General features: G+C 44.7%; 1 protein-coding gene across 6 annotated transcripts in view; it reads left to right on the top strand.

Annotated features, from left to right (window-relative positions):
• The window catches only part of CDK14 (cyclin dependent kinase 14), a 540,806-nt gene that overhangs the window by 377,724 nt on the left and 143,590 nt on the right, over nt 1-19,492 (top strand). The gene's annotated exons all lie outside the window — the stretch shown is intronic.

The raw sequence follows: 19,492 nt of genomic DNA, 5'->3' as shown, positions 1-19,492 counted from the left end.
GCCGGCATAAGTCAGGGTCAGAGTTTATTGTTCATTATGCCCCATTTCACAGCCACATGGGATGGAGCCCTCTCTCTCCAATAACCTCTTTAAAACTGTGCTCTTTCTCACGCCGCAGGAGGAGTTAAAAACTGGGTGCTTCTTGCCAGGAACTCTTCCAGGACAGGTTGCCACTTTGCTCTCCTCGGTGTTTTTAAGTAGGTAGAGAGATCTGTTGGCTGCTTCCCACGCCCCCTGCCACCGTCAGTGTTCAAAAATATTCGCCAAAAGATAAGGGGAATGAATCTCTATCTGCTTAAGCATCAGCTTCGTAGCTGGCACATGTATAATCTACATCTTGCTGTTAAAATTTCTAGTTAGTTGAAAATAGTTACCCAGATGTGTTATTGATACAGAAGTACATTAAAATATAAGATGAAGTTTTCTGGGTTTGGTGGCACACTGGTAATCTCATAACTCAGGAGGCACAAGAAAGACTGTAGTGTGCTAAGACAGACCTGTCTCAAACAATTAATATGGAGAAGATATATATATATATATATATATATATATATATATTATAATACATGTTTAATAATATAAAAGAATATATATTCCTCCTTATCTTTTGGCTAAATAAGTAGGTAGATATTCATTTCCCCTTATCTTTTGGCTAATATAGGACTATGCATTCCTATATATTATTAAACTTAGTTGCTTACTTTGCAGTAGTAAGCTATAAGGTATGCTGGTACTGAGGATGGAAAGTGATTCGTCACTTACAGTGGAGAGTCACGGCAGCTATAAATCACAGCATATGCACTGTAACACTGGCGATGAATCCAGACCTAAACGTTGTTCCTTCCAAATGCCCAATCCCCAGGTGCCAGTGGCTGCAAGGAGTGGTGCCTGCTGTCATCTCTGGGAAAATGCCTCCTCTTACAGTTTAATTTGATTAGTCTTAGATCATAAGTAACAAAACTACCTGACCTGCTAAGTGCTAGGATCCAGCAACCCACTGAAGGGGACAGAGGTAACATGGCCAGTTAGTGGCCAAGACAGCATCACATTGTAGGTAGAAGTCAGTTCTACACAAGAACCAGATGTGCTGTTACCCACACAGACTCTGGCTTCCCTATAGCTGTGTCCTAGCTGAACGCAGTCACTGGGAAAATAGGGTCTTGTAAATTTATGCCAAGAAAATAAAATTTTAATGCTATACATGGATGCTAAAATTTTTTGATATCTAAAATATACATTTACTCTTAAAATATTTCAAGTGCAGCACTTTCAAAATAATGGCATAGGCCATTTAAAATATGGCATACTGCATTTTCAATGATTCTCCTCCCTTCTCTTCTTTTCCATCTATCTGAACCTTCCAGACCCTTCCACAGCCCCATACTCTCCTTTCAGCTTTTGTGTCCATAGGTTTTGTTGTCATCCCTTGTTCTCAATACCTCTGTGCCCTCTACTTCCGGTTTTCTTTCAAATTCCATAGCCAAGACCCATAGTAATCCCTAGTTACATACGAAACCTCATAAGCTAGGATCAATATGCAAGAGAATATAATTGCAGAGTGTTTTAATAAATGTTTTTAATAAAACTATTGTTGACATAAATTCCTTTAGTGATTTCCTGCCACCATGCCTACCACAGGTTTAGCAGTAACTCATTTAGCACTATATACCCCATTCAAAGCTCTAAAAATATCAGCATCTTTTTTAGGATGAGTAAATGTATGGATTTTCTTTCAAGCTCACACTTTGTCCTACATTTTTTCAGTGTAGGACCAGCCTTTACAGACTACTGTTGGCCTCCTGGGACAACATGCAGGGCCTGCTCTGCTTTCTGCTGTCCCCTTCAGTGCCCACAAGCACCACAGTTCAGAGAATTTGCCCACTTCCCGTAATGCCCCACCTTTTTCAAAAGCTTCTTATTCTATCTCTAAAATGCCCCATCCCAAGTCTCTATAGAAGGAAAAACCAGGAAAGTGTGAAAAAGAGAAAATAAAAGACCAAGCCTGTCACCTAGTGGAGATGCCTGCTCCGTCGCCTTGCCCCACCCTGCTCTCAATCTTGGACTTGGTACTAAGAATTCAGAAGAGGGTGGAGGAATTGCTTTTGACCATCCTTTCTCATCCCTTCCACTGCTGCTCTTGTCTGTTCTAAGTCACAGACCTTTCAGTTCTGGGCCTCTGTCCTTATTAATCCTAGATTACAAGCAACAAAGCTAAAAACCAGTTCCTGATCCACTAATGCTGCTAGCAATTAGTAACCCACTTAATGGAGTATAGATAAAGTGTTAGGTTTGGAGCGGGGCTAGAGGGTTGTGGGTAGAATGTTAGGGTTAGGGTTAGAATTGGGATGGAGGAGGGGGGTAAGGTTAGAGTTAGAAGATTGAGGTTAGGGTTAGTGTTCAGGGGTTAGGGGGTTAGGGATAAGGTTAGAGTTGGGTTAGAAGGCTGAGGTTAGGGTTAGATTTGGGTTAAAGGGCTGAGGTTAGGGTTAGATTTGGGTTAGAGGGCTGAGGTTAGGGTTAGGGTGAGAGTTGGGTTAGAGGGTTGGGGTTAGGATTAGGTTAGACTTGGGTTAGAGGGTTGGGGTTAGGGCTAGGGTTAGGGTTTGAGTTGGGTTAGAGGGTTGGGGTTAGGGTTAAGGTTAGAGTTGGGTTAGAGGGTTATGTTTAGGATTAGGTTAGACTTGGGTTAGAGGGTTGGGGTTAGGGTTAGGGTTAGGGTTAGAGTTGGGTTAGAGGGTTGGGGTTAGGGTTAAAGTTGGGTTAGAGGTCTGGGGTAGGAGTTAGGTTTAGAGGGCTGGAGTTAGCATTAGGGTTGGGTAGAGGGTTGTGGTTTGGGTTAGGGTTAGAGTTAGGTGATAGAGCTGGGGTTAGGGTTAGGGTTAGAAGGTTGAGATTATGGTTAAAGCTAGGGTTGGGTTAGAGGGTTACCGTTAGGGTTAGAATTATGGCCTCCATCCATGTATTTCCTTCATCTAGGAAGCTTTAGTCTACAATATTGTTCTTCCTGTGACTTGGATTGTTGTTGCCCCAGTCTCTAGCTCGGAGAAGAGACCAGAAGTCTTCTCCCACTGCCTGGCTTTTTCCCTCTTAAGAGAACAGAGGTGTCCGTGCCAGGTACTTCTTATCAGAAAGACTTGTAGCAGAAAGCACAGTTTTGATTCCTTGAAAAAAATTTGGTTTGTGTGTGTGTGTGTGTGTGTGTGTGTGTGTGTGTGTGTGTGTGTGTGATATTTCACCCTTTTGTGCATTGGTCAAAAGACTACTATTCAAAGGATTTCTGTTGTTGTTGTTGTTGTTGTTGTTGTTGTTGTTGTTGTTGTTATTTGGGGGTTTTACTGTGAGTGTCTCACAACTCTTTGACTGTTGACACTCAACTCCAGATAGGTCTAAGTATTTCATTTTTGCAGTAGTATTATAGTGATAATAAGATCTGTGGAGCTTTCCACTGCCACTTTCTCATGGTCCACTTTTCCTCCTAGTAACAGAAGCAGAAACCTATAAGAAGTAATCGTGCCCATAATCAGGACACTGGATAAACAGTACCTCATTCACATCATAGGAACACCAGCATTTGGATAAAATTTAGCAATATAACATATGTGGGAAAATCTAAAAAATTAGCTACAAAGAAACCTTAAAATCAATAATAGAAAACATTACATATTCTTAATTTTAAAAACAAAGTTATTTGAATGAAAGATGATAATGAACATGTTTTAGGTGTGGCTCACTTCAGGCAGAGAACATCCAGTTAGATGTGTAGTATCTAATGACCCAGTTCCTTCCCAAGTGAGTTCATGGATACTTACTAAGATAATCTAAACAAAATCTCATGTGTCAGGTCTGAGGAAAGAGAAGTATACTGGATAGATTCTTTTCTCCTCAGCTCGAGGAAAAACATTTCTATCACAATTGCCAGGGCCAAATAAGAATGGACCGGTTTTCATAGGAAGTACCATATGGGAATGCCATCCTTAACTTTGAAACCAGAGGAAATATGTCCAGGAGAGCCACAGGAAGTCAGCAGCTCCTGCTGAGAGGGACAAGGTCACTTAGCCAGGAGGTAGTTGGGTTGGCCCCTCAGCTTCAGTCTGTTGATCTTGACTGCTCTTGCATGCATAAGCTGATTTGCAAGTCAGCTGAGGTAAATTACAGTCATATTAACAATGTCTACCAACATAAATCTGTGTGCTCAGATGCAGCAGGGACCGTAGATCCAAGTCGGGTCCTGATGCTGTGTCTCTTGCCCCTAAGGGCACATAGGGAGTGAGGTGTTCTCTTGGCATTCTCTGTTATTGTGTCATTTCACTAGACTGATGTACAGCTCATGAGATAACCCTGAATAAACTTGCAAACACTCAGGCAGCTTCTCAGTTACTGTAGCCAAGCAGATGTGTTTCCACAGCCTCTGCGGTCGAGTTCACGTGTGTATAGATGCACAGTGGCACATTCTGAGGATCGTTTTAAAGAATACTTTGGAAATGGTGTTTTTTTTTCCACTTTTCTTTTAGGCTAAACTATAAATAATCAAGATAGATATTAGATGGAGAGCTGAGCGTGGTGGGGCACACCTTTAATCCCAGAGGCAGGCGGATCTCTGTGAGTTCGAGGCCAGCCTGGTCTACAAAGCGAGTCCAGGACAGCCAAGGCTACACAGAAAAACCCTGTATAAAAAAAAAAAAAGAAAGAAAGAAAATAAACAAAACAAAACAAAACAAAACCCCAAAAAACAAAATACAAAACAAAACCAAAAAACAAAGAAGATATTAATTTTACCTTGTTTAGAAAATGGATATTTACAAATGGGATTCAGTTAAAGGCCTTGAGAAGAGCACACACCATCAGGAATCCAGACAGGCCACCAGTTATGACCTTATATGAAGGACATAGATGGAAATTTGAAACAGAAGGCAGTATGGAGGTGGAGGAAGAAGCACATCAAAGAATGTCAGGTACCAGTAAAAGCTGAAACAGGCCCCAAATGGCTCTTTCCTGGATCCTGCACAGGGAGCAAAGCCCTGCTGGCATCTCCACTTCAGCTCCCTGAAATGACTGCTGGCATCAGGCCCCCAAGCTGGGAGAGAATACATTTATCTTGTCCTAGGGTGCCAAATATGTATTTTTACAGTCACAGGAAAGTAATATATTCATGTTTACATGCTTTTGAGTATAATATTGTATTTACTTTGTATTGCTGTAATAAAACACTATCGCCAAGACAACTTTTAGAAGGAAAGGTGTATTTGGGGCTTTTGGTCCATCACCCCCACCGTAGGGGAAGCATGGCAGCAGGCAGGCATGGGGCTGGAGCGGCCACTGAGAACTTACATCTTGAGCCACAAACAAGAAGCAGAAAGAGCTCAGTTGGAAACAGCACTTGGCTTCTGAAGCCTCAAAGCCTGCCCCCAGTGTCACCCTTTCTCGAGCAAGGCCATACCTTGGTGGTCTCCAAACAGCAGCCAGCCGGAGACCAAGTATTCACGTGCCCAAAGTGATGGGAAACAGATCGTTTGAATCGCCACACGTGTGCTTAAAAGCCAGTCCGAGAATATCAGTGCTTCATAGTTGGTAACTTTTGTCACATTGAGTGTTGGGGTGGCCTGGACCCACGTTAACTTTTATCATTTAACTGGTCGCATGTTCACAGCTAAAGTGAAGGGTTTCAGTGCGTGGACCAGTGTCATAAGTGGGTGAAGGCTTTGAGCCAGACCACGCACCAAGGAAGTAGTGTGGTGAGCCCTGATTTGCGAAGCTCACACCCAGCTCCTAAATCCGCATCGTCTGAGATGCCCGTGGCGCTGAACTCTAGCTTGCCTCAAGCCCTCATTCCAGGTGCTGACTGAGCACCTCATCTCATGTTGGTGAAGTGGTTCCCCTTCACGACTTCCTCTGCTCTGCTTGTGCTGCTTAGGTTAAAGGGTGGGAGGCTCTTAAAACGAGGGGTGCTCGCACCTGGAGTGCTCGGGATCCATTGAGTTTGTGCTGCTGTAGCTCCGGAGCCATCCTGCTGTGGCTAGCTGAGTAGCAGAGCTCTAATCTAGCGCTTTTGCCCCAACCCCTTTCTTGGGTCACTAGGAAGCTCTGCTGTGTTGCTCCGGGGGGTGGGGTGGGGGGCAAGCTGCATTCTGAGGGGGGCAAGCTGCATTGGCGTGGAGCTTTATAAGCACTCCACCCCCACGCCATGCAACTGCCCCATGGGCTGCCACCTGCAGGTGTCATTGCCTTGGCTCCTGTGGCACAAGGTTGGGGACTGATGGTCTGAGGCCCTGTTACAATAACTTACTCTGAAAAAGAGTCCCTGAGGTAAGAGCAGAAAGCAATGAGAGGCTGGGGTTTATGCTCACCAGGAATTGAAGCAACAGGAAAAAAGAAAGATGGAAACATTGGGGCATGGGGAGGGGGTGGTGAATTTTTTAAGTAAGCTCCTCTTACTGCTGGACTCTCTGGTTCTACAGAGCATCTTCCTGAATAATTTGAAAGTTAGCTTTTGTTTCTCCTCCGATTTTTCCAACAACTGTCTCGTCTCTCCTCTGTCTGCAGATCTTTTGTGACCTCTGTATTGAAAGCAAACAAACAAATCTCTAAGTCACAGAAGAACCCCTGACAGTTGCCTAGTCAGACTGGGGCAGTCAGAGGCCCCAGGCCTAGCTGTCCATCTGTGAGTTTCAGAATAGTTTACACATCTCTGCTCTGCTTTGTGCCAGTTCAAGTGACTCTTTGGGGTGAGAGTGTTATTTCTGCTGTGTGTGTGTGTGTGTGTGTGTGTGTGTGTGTGTGTGTGTATACATGTGCATGACTGTATGCAGTTTGAGCATTGGCACACATGCATGTGTGTGCATGTACACATGTGCAGGAGGCCAGAGGACACCTCAAGTGTTGTTTGTTCCTCAGTCATCTTCCACGTTGGTTTTCTGAGCCAGGGTCTCTCACTGGAACTCAGGGATGCTAGGCTGGCTGGCCTGCAGGCAGCAATCCTCCTGCCTCTGCTTCCCTGGTACAGACTACAAACATGGAGCTACCACATCCAACTGAGTTCTGGGATCAAACTCATGTCCTCTGGTTCATATAACATGCATTTTGCTGACTGAGATACTTCCTCAGCTCTCTCCTCATTTTTCCTATGTGTGTGCATCTGAGTAGATGTGCACATATGTGTGACCGCATGTGTACATGCGTTGATATGTTGTAAAGTACAGAGGTCTGAGTTGGCTGTCATTCTTCGGTCTCTGCCTTGTGCTCTGAGACAGGATCTCTCACTAGAACAGGAGCTCGCCAGTGCAGCTGTGCTAGCCGAGCAATCCTCGGCGTTATGTGTCTGCCTCTGCAGCACTGGGGGCTACAGGTACACTGCAGTGCCTGGCGTTTACATGAGTACTGAACTCAGGTCCTCGTACTTGCACGGATATCTCCATCGCCTCCCTTCCCTTCTTGTTCTAATGACTGTTTCCTTAATGCTTACAGAGGAATCCGTGTGTGGCCAGCCCCTCTGAACCAGACCTCTGCTATCTGACTCTGTCCTGAACAGTTCCCAAAATCTGTCCTTACTCACTCGGTTTCTTTTCATCTAAACGTTGGCCATGGTGAGAACACTGCAAATATTTGGAAACATCCCCTCTTTCAAGCCAGTACAGCTGGGCAGCCTGTTAATAATCCAGGCCCTTTCTGAGGAAGCTTTTTCAGTCTATAGGCTCCCCCTGCTGGTCCTTTCTGTGTAGTGCTTGCTGCTCTTTAGAGCCCCACTGTGAGTTCTGCTCCTCTGCAACCCACAACCACTATGATGACATTTCTTTGTTTTGATTTTCAAGAGGCATTCTCTTACCTTATCACTAGGTTTTTTTTTAGGTGAACTTTTTAAAGTTAGCGTACAAAGTAATGGGCTTCATTATAGCTTCTTTGTGGGGACGCGTGACAATATTTTTTTCTAATCACCCCGCCTCCGGGTGGTTCTCTTCTTACCCCAAATGCTCACTCATTCTCCTTAAAGCTGTCTTTAGGATCCCGCATCCAGGCTGCATGCCATCACCACAGTGAACAGTCAAAGCATTACATCATTATCTGTCCCAGTCTAGGCTCAACCTAAGGATGAAAGAAGAGAACTATAAGCATCTAGACACTCTCTCTCTCTCTCTCTCTCTCTCTCTCTCTCTCTCTCTCTCTCTCTCTCTCTCTCTCACACACACACACACACACACACACACACACACACACACACCCCCCACAAACAGTTTCTTGCTGCTCCCATAAAATATTTGAATAATACCCACATGATTTGCTGGTACCTGCAAGAAAGTTAACAGTATTACCCTGTTTAGCAAATGAGACAGGGAAGCCTCTCTGAATCTCTTCTCTACCATCTTGTTTATTAGCTTCCTTTTGCCTGTATCTTATTTAGCTTTAATCATAGCTAAATAAGAACAATAGGCATATCATACAGACTGCCATGGTGTTATATCACGGCCAGTTCCATGCTGGGGGCAGAATTTGATCTTAACTCCATGCGAATGCAGACTGTGATTGCACAACCCTTACCTCTCTTAATGCTCATTAGCGTGCCCATTGCACTGTACACAGCTTTCCTCATGTCTGTGTTGTAACGAGTATCGTACTCTGTTGATTCTTGCTTTCATTGGCCTCAGCACAATGGCAACTCTGTCTCCTGTAGTGGACAATGCAACTTTTTACTTCTTAGAGGTAATAGCCCAAACCTTCCTTTTTCAACAAGGGTATCATTTCCTGAGGCAGTCACAAGACATGGACCCATCATCCTCTGGCCTTTCAAGGTTCTTTCCACTGACTACCGACTTTTTCTTCCCAGTCATCTTCACATGAGGTATCTGTTACCGACATAGTATTCGCCATGCCAACCACAGCGCAGGCTGCTTATTGCTGTGTAACTGTTACCAAAAACTTACCAAATCAATGCATGTTTATCACCTCAAGTTTTCTGTGGGGGTGGGAGTTTGCAGACTTGGAAAAGATGTTACCTCTGTTTCCTGGACGCACAGGGTTATCGTCAAGCAGTCTGCTGGGGCCTGCAAGTTTAACTGAGGTAACTGGATAAGGGTGGAATCCAACTCCATGTGGTTGTTGGAAACAGTTTCCTGCTGGATATTGGACTGACAACTGGCTAGGATTTTTGCTGGCTGCTAGCTTAGGCCAGCCACAGCTTCCTGTCTCTAAACCCTCCCATCATAGCTGTTTGCTTCCAAAAAAGTCAGTAAGAGAATAAATCTTCTAGTGCAATGGAAGGTATCAACTGAGCCAACATTGGTATCTCACCATGGCTGTATTCCTTTGGTTAGGAAAAGTCACTGGCCGCTCCCACACTCAGGTGTGTGTGGATGCCAAGTGGTGGGCATCAGGAGGCTCAGCATGGGTTTTTAATGCAGCTTATGTCTCCTGGCTCTGCCCATCATGAACAACTGAGTAGAGCACGAGGTCCAGGTTTTATGCTTATTGCTGCCATCTTTCTCTTCATTAGGTAGGCAGTTGCTTGTGCTTTACTAAGCAATAAGCACCCTCACCACGTTTGGGGTTAATTTATGATTGAAACTAAGGCCCTGTGCATGCTGAGTGGGTCCTGTACACCCCGAGATGCATCCCCAGCCCCACCCATCTCTTCTGTTGTGTTTCATCTAAAAGTGTAAGACAGTTCCTCTACACCCCTGTCAAGTCACTGGTGAAAGTGCAGAAGGTACTGGTATGCATATATGGGCATACATGCACAGACACACTTACATATATGTGTGTGTTCAGAGGAAAAGAATGGCAAAAGCTGTACTCCTAAGACTCTGAACTTCATGACTCCCCAGTCCTCTGGCAACTAGGGAGTATAGCTCTGAAAACACATGCCTTTCTATCCCAATAGCCTGCTTTTTAATTGAGCCTTTTTCGAGCTCAGCAACCTTTGCTGTGTTTCTCAGGGTCAGGAAGTTGCATCAGTGAATAACAACAACTTTTGCTAATGCCTGCCTAAAGTTAACATGCAGTACAGAAGTTACAATACGGCTCCTTTTCTCTGAGTTCAGAACAGCGTGGACCCATTGCATTTGCGTTTTGTATAAAATTTGAATTAAATAATTTCTCAAAGAATGAACTTTGTCAAGTTTAGAATGATTTATAGGAAATCTTGGCATCACCCAGCCCTGTCAAGGGACAGTCTTGGTCCCTTGGTGGTACTGTCCTGCATTCACATGGCGTTGACACTCGGGAGCCACATAGACAATGCTCTTTGTGGGCAGCTGTGCACACATATCAAACCTTCCTTCTTGCAGTCCCATGCACAACCATTTACCACAGTCATCTGGCTGCATGAATCCTAGAAAAAAAAATCTCAGCATGCATTTCTGTTCTTTTTTAATTATTTATTTTATTAATTTATTCAGATTACAACTCAGTTGTTCTCCCATCACTTGTATCCTTCCGTTCCTCCTACCCTCCTACCCTCATCCTATTACCCTCCCTTAAGTCCATGTCCGAGGGCGATCTCCTCCCCCACTTTATGGTCGCAGGCTAACAAGTCTTACAAAATCACAACCTCACAAACTCTCAACTGTAACCAACAGCAAAAATGAAGGGACTTAACAGTCACCGGTCATTAATATCTCTCAACATCAAAGGTCTCAATTCTCCAATAAAAAGACACAAACTGAGTGGATGCATAAATATTACCCAACATTCTTCTGCATTCAAGAAACACATCTCACCCACAAGGACAGGCATATCTGTTCTTTAGAAGTGGAGTTCAGCAGTGTAGGAAATATACACCTTGAATATATGAGGTACAGCCTGTACTTGAAGAAGACGAAGAAGAACTTTCTTTACTTCAGTCATTGGCTCATGCTGATACCCACTGGCCATTCATAAGGGTCTTTCAGGTCTATGTAGTTTGTTGAACAGATATGAAGTGCCTACTTTATGCCATAGACTTCAATGGTAAAATAAATAGAAAGTAAAACAAAAACAAAACCATTGAGGGCAAAGTAAACATTTACTAAAAATTAAGCCGTGACAGTTGCCATGAAGCCTGTGGTGTTACAGTTGAGTATTACAGAAATCCTGTCCTAGTACAAAAGTTGTGGGATTTGACCTGAGGATGAGGTTTCAACACAGGGCCGAGAAATTAATTAGCAGCTAATTACATGGATAGGACACAGATGTCTAGCCTTCGGAACACTGCGTCTGGGAAAACTGTGGTTAGTGGGAGAATGTGCCAGATGCAGGCACTGAAGAATCATGTGAGAGAGCACAAAGGGGAAAGAATGTGTAAACAATTACAGATAAGGGGAAAAGAGGTCTGCAGGCCTCAGCCAGGCAGCTACTTAAGTGCGTCACTGGAGAAGAGGTTTATCCACAGTGAGAGGGGCTTTTGAGTCATCAAAGACTTTTTTTTTTTTTCCTCACAGAGTAACACTTAATTGAGTCTGATTTTGGAAAGGCCAGTTAGGAGTACAGATATGTAACTGGGAAGAAGAGTGATGGCACACAGATCACTGGGAGGCGCTGGGCTACAAGTGACGGTAGCCTGGGGTAGCATGGGTGTGCCAAGGGAAGGAAAAGAATTGATGGATTTAAGACGTCACAGGGAAAGTATACTGAAACTAACATTAATGTGGTTGAGAGATGTATAAAAATAGCAAGCAAAGATGTTTAAAATGCTTTTGAAACTCCTGCCTCATCTTTACATGCATTCGCTCGGCTCTGGAGCAGTCCCGAGGAGTCCCCAGTCACCTGATCTTTACTATTAGAGGAGGGTGGACAGAAATGGTCCTTCCTAGCATTTGGTCCTTGTGGTACCATTCTAGGGCTGTACTTGATGGTCTTCAGTACTGCGGCCTCCTCCCCCACCAAGACAGCAAACCACCGAATCTGCTTTTCTGTCCCCGTTTCTGAGATCTCTGCTGTTGTACCATGGTCTACTGTCAGTGGTTTAATATTTTCCTTTCAATCAACTCATCTCCAGCAATTTTGCTTTGTTCATATCTCTACATATATCCCTTAAGAGTTCCCATACTAGAAAAGAATGAAAATAAGTAAAAGGTGTTATTTAAGTTTGATCTCACCCACCCAGGATTCTGAACCTAAGGCCCACTTCCCCCTCAGAAGGATGGGGGCCAAGTGCTTGGGATATTGAAAAAAAAATTAAACACCAAGGTGCAAGATGAAATTTTTCTTCTTAGTGTTCTCAACAGAATTGAAGGGGAAGCAAAAAGGGCTGACATTTTCATTAAGAGAATAAATATCATGCCATGTTTCATTTGCCAACTAAAGCAGTTTATATTTGGGGGTTTCTCATCTCCCATTGTGAGGAAGGCTGCTGTACACCGCATAGGTCACCCTACCTCTAGCATAGGAACCAGAAGTTGGGGGTTAGGCTGCAGAAATGGCTCAGCGGGCAAGAGTGCATGCTGAGCAAGTGTGAGGACCTGAGTCCCAATCCCAGCCATCCCCATAAAGCAGGCATGGTCACCCATGCCAGCACCGGGAAGAGAAGCATAAAGGGAGGCAGCAGGCAAGCAAGGACTGAACGTAGCTGCTTTAGCTGCTTCCGGTGGTTGTGATGTAGACCTTGTGTGCACCTGGTAAGAGCCCGTTCCTCAGCCTCCTCCTGTGGCCACCTTATTCATCTCCCAGTTGCTGGTGTACCATGTCCCCAGGAGTGCCATCATGCCTCCACTTTTACTGTTTATCAGAGAAGGCCATATTGACAGCACTTAGTATGTCCCTATTTATTGCATGCATGGTGCCTTAATTACTGATCGATTGCTGTGAAGAGACCCTGTGAAACAAGGCAACTCTTCTAAAAGAAAGCATTTAATGGGGGGTTTCCTCACAGTTTTGGAGAGTCAGTCCATAATCATCATGGTGGGAGGCAGACAGGCATGGCTCTCGAGCAGTAGCTGAGGGCTTTATACCCAATCCACAGACAGCAGAGAGACAGAGAGAGAGAGAGACGGAAAGAGAGACAGAGGCAGAGACAAAGAGAAAGAGGCATAGAGACACAGAGAGAGGGGGGGGAGGGAGAGAGAGAGAGAAACAGAGACAGAGGCATACAGACAGAGACAGACAGACAGAGACAGACAGACAGACAGACAGACAGACAGACAGACAGAGACCAGAGGCAGAGGCAGAGGCAGACAGACAGACAGACAGATTGAAAGCTCAGAGTGCCTCAGTGACACACCTTCTCCAACAAGGCCGCACCTCCTAATCTTTCCCAAACAGTAAATCAACTGAGAACCAAACATTCAAACATATGAGCCTAGGGAAGCCGTTCTCATTCAAACTACCGCAGAGAGCGTACTAAGTACCTGTCTGGCCGCTGTGACAAAATGCCTGACATATGAGCTTGAGGCAGCTGGTCACGCTGCACCGACAGCCAGGAAGCAGCGAGCTGTGAGTCCTGGTGCTTGGCTTTCTTCTTTTTATGCAACTGGAGGTGGGTCTTCCCACCTCATCTCCCCTAATCCTGGGCAATGCCTCAGGGACATGCTCGTAGGTTTGTCTCAAGGTAATTCTAGATCCCGCCAAGCTGGAAATATAAACCATCATAATTCATGTGTGAAGAGGTAACTACTGTGTGCGACACGAAGCTACAGAGGTGGAAGCATATCTGATGAAGAGTGAGAGACGTTCGACCTTGTTCTATCAGCCACCCCAATGTAGACAGACACTGTTTCTTTTACTTGTCAGCTTGCTGTATTAGAGGTGGTCACGACGGCATGGCAGCGGGAAAGGTATCATCAGTAGGGCCGGGAGTGTGATGTTCATCACATCTCGGAGGCCCACCAGGAAGCAGAGATCTAGAGTGGAGCCAAATGCCAGGCTCCATGTCCCAAAGCATCCATGACCTTTCCAAACAGCGCCACCAGCTGGAGACCCTAGGAGGCAGGGAGCCTCCAGGTTCAAACCGTAATAATAACTGATCTAAGCATTGTAGTCTGTGGTTCCAAAGATTTCCATCAGAAATTTGCCTGCTGTATTTTGTTCTGCACCGGGCCACCTTTGGCTTCCTGCTACTTGCACCTTTCCCCTTCTCCTTAGCTGAATCCATCTTGTAACTGTCTTTACTACCCATGAGCTCTTAAGATTTCCTGCTCACCACCCTCCTTGGGGCCAGTGGCTTCCTGCGTCTTTGTTGCTCACCATCCACAGTACACTCCGTGTGCAGCTCTGGGCAACACGAGATGCTCTCAATCTCCACTTGACCATCATTGTGGACGGAGAACACACTGCCAGGCAAGAGTTTTGAAAGATCAGCGTTCTCTGGATTTTCTCATTCTTCCGCATCTTATCCAGAGTGTGGTGTATGATAGCCCCATCGTCTTGCCGAGTCAGGAGTTCCCACTGAGGAGCCAGGAGCAGCCATGAGCCACAAAAGCAGTACTATTTTAGAGATCCTTTGTGTGGGGGCTTTCATGGATTCAGATGAAAAGGCATTATTCAGTTCTCTGTTCGCCTGAGATTCACAGCTACACTGGGCGTATACTTATCAGTCCCACTATGGTTATGCTCAGGAAGTGAGAACCCAGCATTTCTGTCCCCTTTCATGAGTCCATGCCTGTGTGGGCCAGCTTAATACATACACCATAGGCCAGAAGGACCCTGTGCTGGAGTTTCCGTTAGGAACTTTGAGGTGGTCTCAAGCTAGGGAGGACTTCTGTCCGTCCTTGTTTTCCTGAAGCCCTGGGTGCTCTTGGTGGGGAAGCCCATGAGCTCCATGTTAGCTGACCCAAGGCTAATGCAACCACAAGACTGGAAAAATGTGAGCATTCTTGTAATTGTTAATAGTTGGGGAGAACAAGTAAATACTTTTTAAAACCCACTAAGTTTTGAACTCTGAGCTCCAGACACTTGCTTTCTTCTTATTGTGAAGCAGGTATTTCTAAAGTGGTACCCAGGTCTTCTTATGGGTGACCACAGAGGCTGCCATGGACAGGATTGGTGCTGCATTGTCTGAGCCTATCCCAGAAAAGCAAGTCCAGGATTATTGGTTCTAAGTCACGACCATCAGAAGCACAGACCTCACTGATAAACAGGGGCTCGTTTCTTGCTTGCCTTAACAGATGCCAAACACTCCAGTGATTACACAGTTCAAGCATCTGTGGGAGCATAGGAAAGTGAGACCATTTTGTAGCTTGTATTTGACATTTGCTTTCAATTACCACATATATGCTGAGGAGTTTCAAATATTTCTTCCCATCTGAAATTCTTCCCCAAGAGCCATATCTGATTCCAGTTGCCCTGTACACAACCTCTCTCTTGACCTGAAGGCATTCCTAACATTTAACAGACTCAGAGCTAAGCCCGTCGCCCTTCAGCCTAAATGTCTTTTATCTCTTGCATTCTTGATTTATGCTTTTAGCTTCTCATTAGAATAGGAATTGGCTTTTAACCAGCTATATAAACATTTTTGCATTATGACTCACTTTATGCGCACAGAGTTAGAACTAGAACATAATGCTTCCAAAAACAGCGTTGTGTTTTACTGTTGATCGCCCTCTGGTAGTTACCGTATCTCTTTTTAAATAATGGCGGGCATATATCTCCCGATTAATTTATTGGTTTACCACACCATTTGACCAGGCGTTATATTCATCCCAGAAAGTAGTGGGGGAACCTTGCCTTGAGGGACTCACTTGACTCTGTAAAGAAAAATTACAGTCTCACAATGGATGCTGACACACTGCAACAGATAAATGCAGCCCCCTCAGGCTGATTGAATCTTAGCCTCTCCGTCTGAAGCTAGCCTGCAGTCAGAACTAAATTATGTCATCCAGACACACCATCCATCCATCCACCCAGTCAGTTAGCCAACATTTTCTGAATCTGTATCCAGTACCAGATACATGGTGAGCACTAAGAACCAAAGGGTAAGTATGGTGGCCTTTATTATAAGACTGGAAATGGGAAAACAAGTTATTTGTAGGTAGAAGTCTATAGTAAGTGCTCCACGATCACAAAGAGAAGCATCCTGGGACTCGAGCCAGATTGTCCAGAGATGCTCTCAGGCCGAGGTGGATGGTGCACTGAAGCTAGAATCAAAGGTGGGAGTAAAGCCAAGGCAAAAGCCAGACCTGCAGGAGATAAAACCACTAAGGGAAAGCGCTGCAGGGCGGCCCTGCCATTTTGAGACGTGAAATGCTCCCACAGTTGTCTGCTGGTGCTCCCAAGGCTTCCATATTCACTCTTGCCTCAGGACCCAGTGCTCCTGTCTCCTTAACTTCTACTGCACTGAGTTGTTCCCTCCGTGGGGGAGCCAAGCATAGAGTCCTCTGTGCTCTTAGTCCTCCCCCAACACCCACCCTAATGCTTTGTAGAGACCTTTTGTCATGCCAAAGGAAACCAATTCCTCCCCTTCTCACCTCCCTCACTAACGTGTCTCCAAGAGGATCCCAAACTTTGCATCCTCTGTAGGAAGCTAGCAGAGAGAAACACAACTTCTTGGGCAGATTTAAGGTGAAGCTGTGTAAGTGAATATAAAAGACCTCTCAGAGCTGAGCATTTGGTATTGGGTAACCAGTTGGTGCATTCTTCCCCACAGAAGACTATTTCTTGCACTCTCAACATTCCTTGGTTTCCTGTGGTTCTTTGTGTAGAGTTGAGGCCTCCTGGGCTTTCTCCCATCTACCTCAGCATGCCTATTATTGTCCTTGTTCGGCTCATGTTTAGATAGTAATGGTGATGAGACTTTATGGGGGACGCTTCTGACATTACAGACTCACAGCAAACTGCCTGGTCCTCTGGCCTGTACAGTCTTTCCACCCCAGCTTCTGCAATTATTCCCTGAGCCTTAGGTGCAGGAGTTGTATTTTAGATGTGCCAGTTGGGACTAGACTCCACAACTCTGGGTTTGGATTTATTGTCTGTCTGTTGCCAAGAGAAGTTTTCATAATGATGGGTGAGAACTATACTTATCTGTGGAGATAAGGACGAGTTTTTAGAGTGTAGTTAGGGAGTATGCTGCTGGTTTAGTAATATGGTGGTTATAGATTCTCCCCTCAAGATCTACTTTACTAACACAGGGTGGTTATCTAGGTTTCCAGTACCAGGCATGATTGTCTTCTTGTTGAGTGGGTCTTAAGTCCAATTAAAGAGCTGTGTGTACCAATGTATGTGTACCCGTACTGCACCATTAGTGCTATTGTGGCATGCTGGCCATTGTTATGGTTCCAGATGTTAAGCCCTTGAAACATACATGTAACTAAGGTTATGCAGACTGAGGGAGTTGTATTTATGTATTTAGAAATAGATACATACATACACATATTTAACAACAATTAATGGGGAAAAACAGACCATGAATTTGAAAGAGAGCAAGGAGAAGTACATAAGAAGGTTTTGAGTGAAGAAAGGGGAGGAAGAAATGATATAATAATAATTTCCAAACTAAAAGAAAAACTTAAAAGGACCCTTGTGACCTGTTATCTTAAGATGAAGAGGGCTTCAGGTACTGTAAATCCGTTTATTTACATATATGGGGACTCTTACATTTTGATAGCACAGATTCAATTTTCTTTTTCATATTTTATTCACAAAAGATTTTTTTTGACTTTTAGGCAATATTCCTTTGCTTTCTAACTCACAAATATCTTAGCACTGAAACGTATTACTTCATGCAAATAAAAATTTGGCCCAGAGACAAGGCATATACACTTTCTGTAGCACATAGATACCGTCCCTTGCCCATCACCCACTTAACCCACACTGCCCTTACCTTCTAAAAGGCTTTTATTGGAAGCAAAATTACTTTTTAATTCTTCTTTTACTTTGTGAACATTCTGCCCACTTTGCATTTCCTGAGCTAAGGCTCCAAGAATGTCTATAGAAGAAATGGAGTCCAGGAACTCATCACCAAGTTTGTCATTAAAGGACAGTCCCATGTGGTTTGTCTTTCCCATGGATGTTCATGTGACAGCCATAATGGCTTCTAATCTCCATGAAAGCAGAGCACTGTACAAGGATGGGGATGATGCCCAGGATAAGGGCTTTCTGATACAGGCCTTATGGGATCATTGACTGGACCACCAGCTCAGTAGTCATTCTGCAGCAAGACTTAGACCCTTGCTGGACTTTTGTTCATAGACCTTCCAGAGGTTCATATGTGATGCACAGACTGTCCATGTCACAGTTTTAGTTGAACACACCTCTCTCTAGTTCAAGTTTAATGTGGAACTCCTTTGTCCTTTATGAAAAATTTAACCAGTGTGAGAACAAAGAAGCATCATCTCCAGACAGCCGTGTGTGTGTGTGTGTGTGTGTGTGTGTGTGTGTGTGTGTGTGTGTGTGTGTATTGCCTGAAAACTTGGAAAAGTGCCTTTGGCAGAGACACTGTTGTCAAAATCCTTTATGCAGTGCCCTTTTACTTTTCTTCCCTCTGGCTCCCTTGTCTCTCTCCTTCCCTCTATCCACACAGCCCATCAATCACGCAACCTTGTTTGTGTAGCTCGTGGTGTTTGAATGAGAATGGTCCCCTGGTCTCATGACTTTGAATACTTGGTCCCAAGTCGGTGGAACTATTTAGGAAGGATTAGGAGGTGTGCCCTTGTGGGAGGAGGTGTGTGCTAGCGGTATATGGCATTCACTGTTAGCTCCCTCTATCTTGTGCTGGTGGATTAAAAAAAAAAAAGTGAGCTCTCAGCTACTGCTCCAGCACCTTGCCCTCCTGCCTGCTGCTATGCTCCCCAACACGATAGCCACAGACTCTTAACCATCTGAAACTATAAGCTCCAAGTAAGCACTTTCTCCTGTAAGCTCCTTTATCATGGTGTCTTATCACAACAGTAGGAAAATAACTAAGAAAAGATCTCTGCTAATACTTATTTAGTGTTTTTCAAAATCAAGCGATTGTAATTTCAGGGATTTTTATCATCTCTTGTGCTGATTTAATATCGAAGTGAGGCCATGAGTCCATGTATTTGATACTGACTAGCCAGTGCAGGAAATGGGAATAAAACACGATGTGTGCCTGCCACGGTTGGCCAACACAGCCCTGGAACCCTTCACCAGTAAATCCTTGTACCAGTAGCCAGAGCTCTGTACTGTCTTCTACCTAGCAGTACCTGCTTATCCTCAGATGGAGAGGTATATGGTTTACCTGTTCCTACTGTGCCCACCTGCCTACTTCTTCTCAGTTCTCTACTGCTGTCTCTCACCCCTATAACTTGCTCACTGTCCATGCTTGTCCTGGATCATTGGAATGACAGCGTTGGCTCAGACTCCCCTGAGCTGGGAGCTACTATCAAAAGAGTGTGTAGTCTCCAAGCCCAGTGCATCCCTGAGTCATCCAGTTTTCTGTGGGTTCTTACCTATTCTTGTTTATTGAATGCCATGGACTATTACCCACACAGATGAAGCAGGCACTGTTACCGCACTCCAGTTTATACATGAGAAAAGGGAAGCCCTGTGAGGCCCCTTCTCACCCAAGGTGACATGGCTAGGAGGCAGGAGAACAAGGACTCCAGCCCAGTGAGCCCGTCTTCAAGGCTCTGAA

This window comes from Acomys minous (genome assembly GCF_964271855.1).
Source record: "Acomys minous genome assembly, chromosome: 6".
Classification (NCBI taxonomy): Eukaryota; Metazoa; Chordata; class Mammalia; order Rodentia; family Muridae; genus Acomys; species Acomys minous.
The sequence above is the reverse complement of the archived record's forward strand: the minus strand, read 5'-3'. Positions and strand labels throughout refer to the sequence as shown.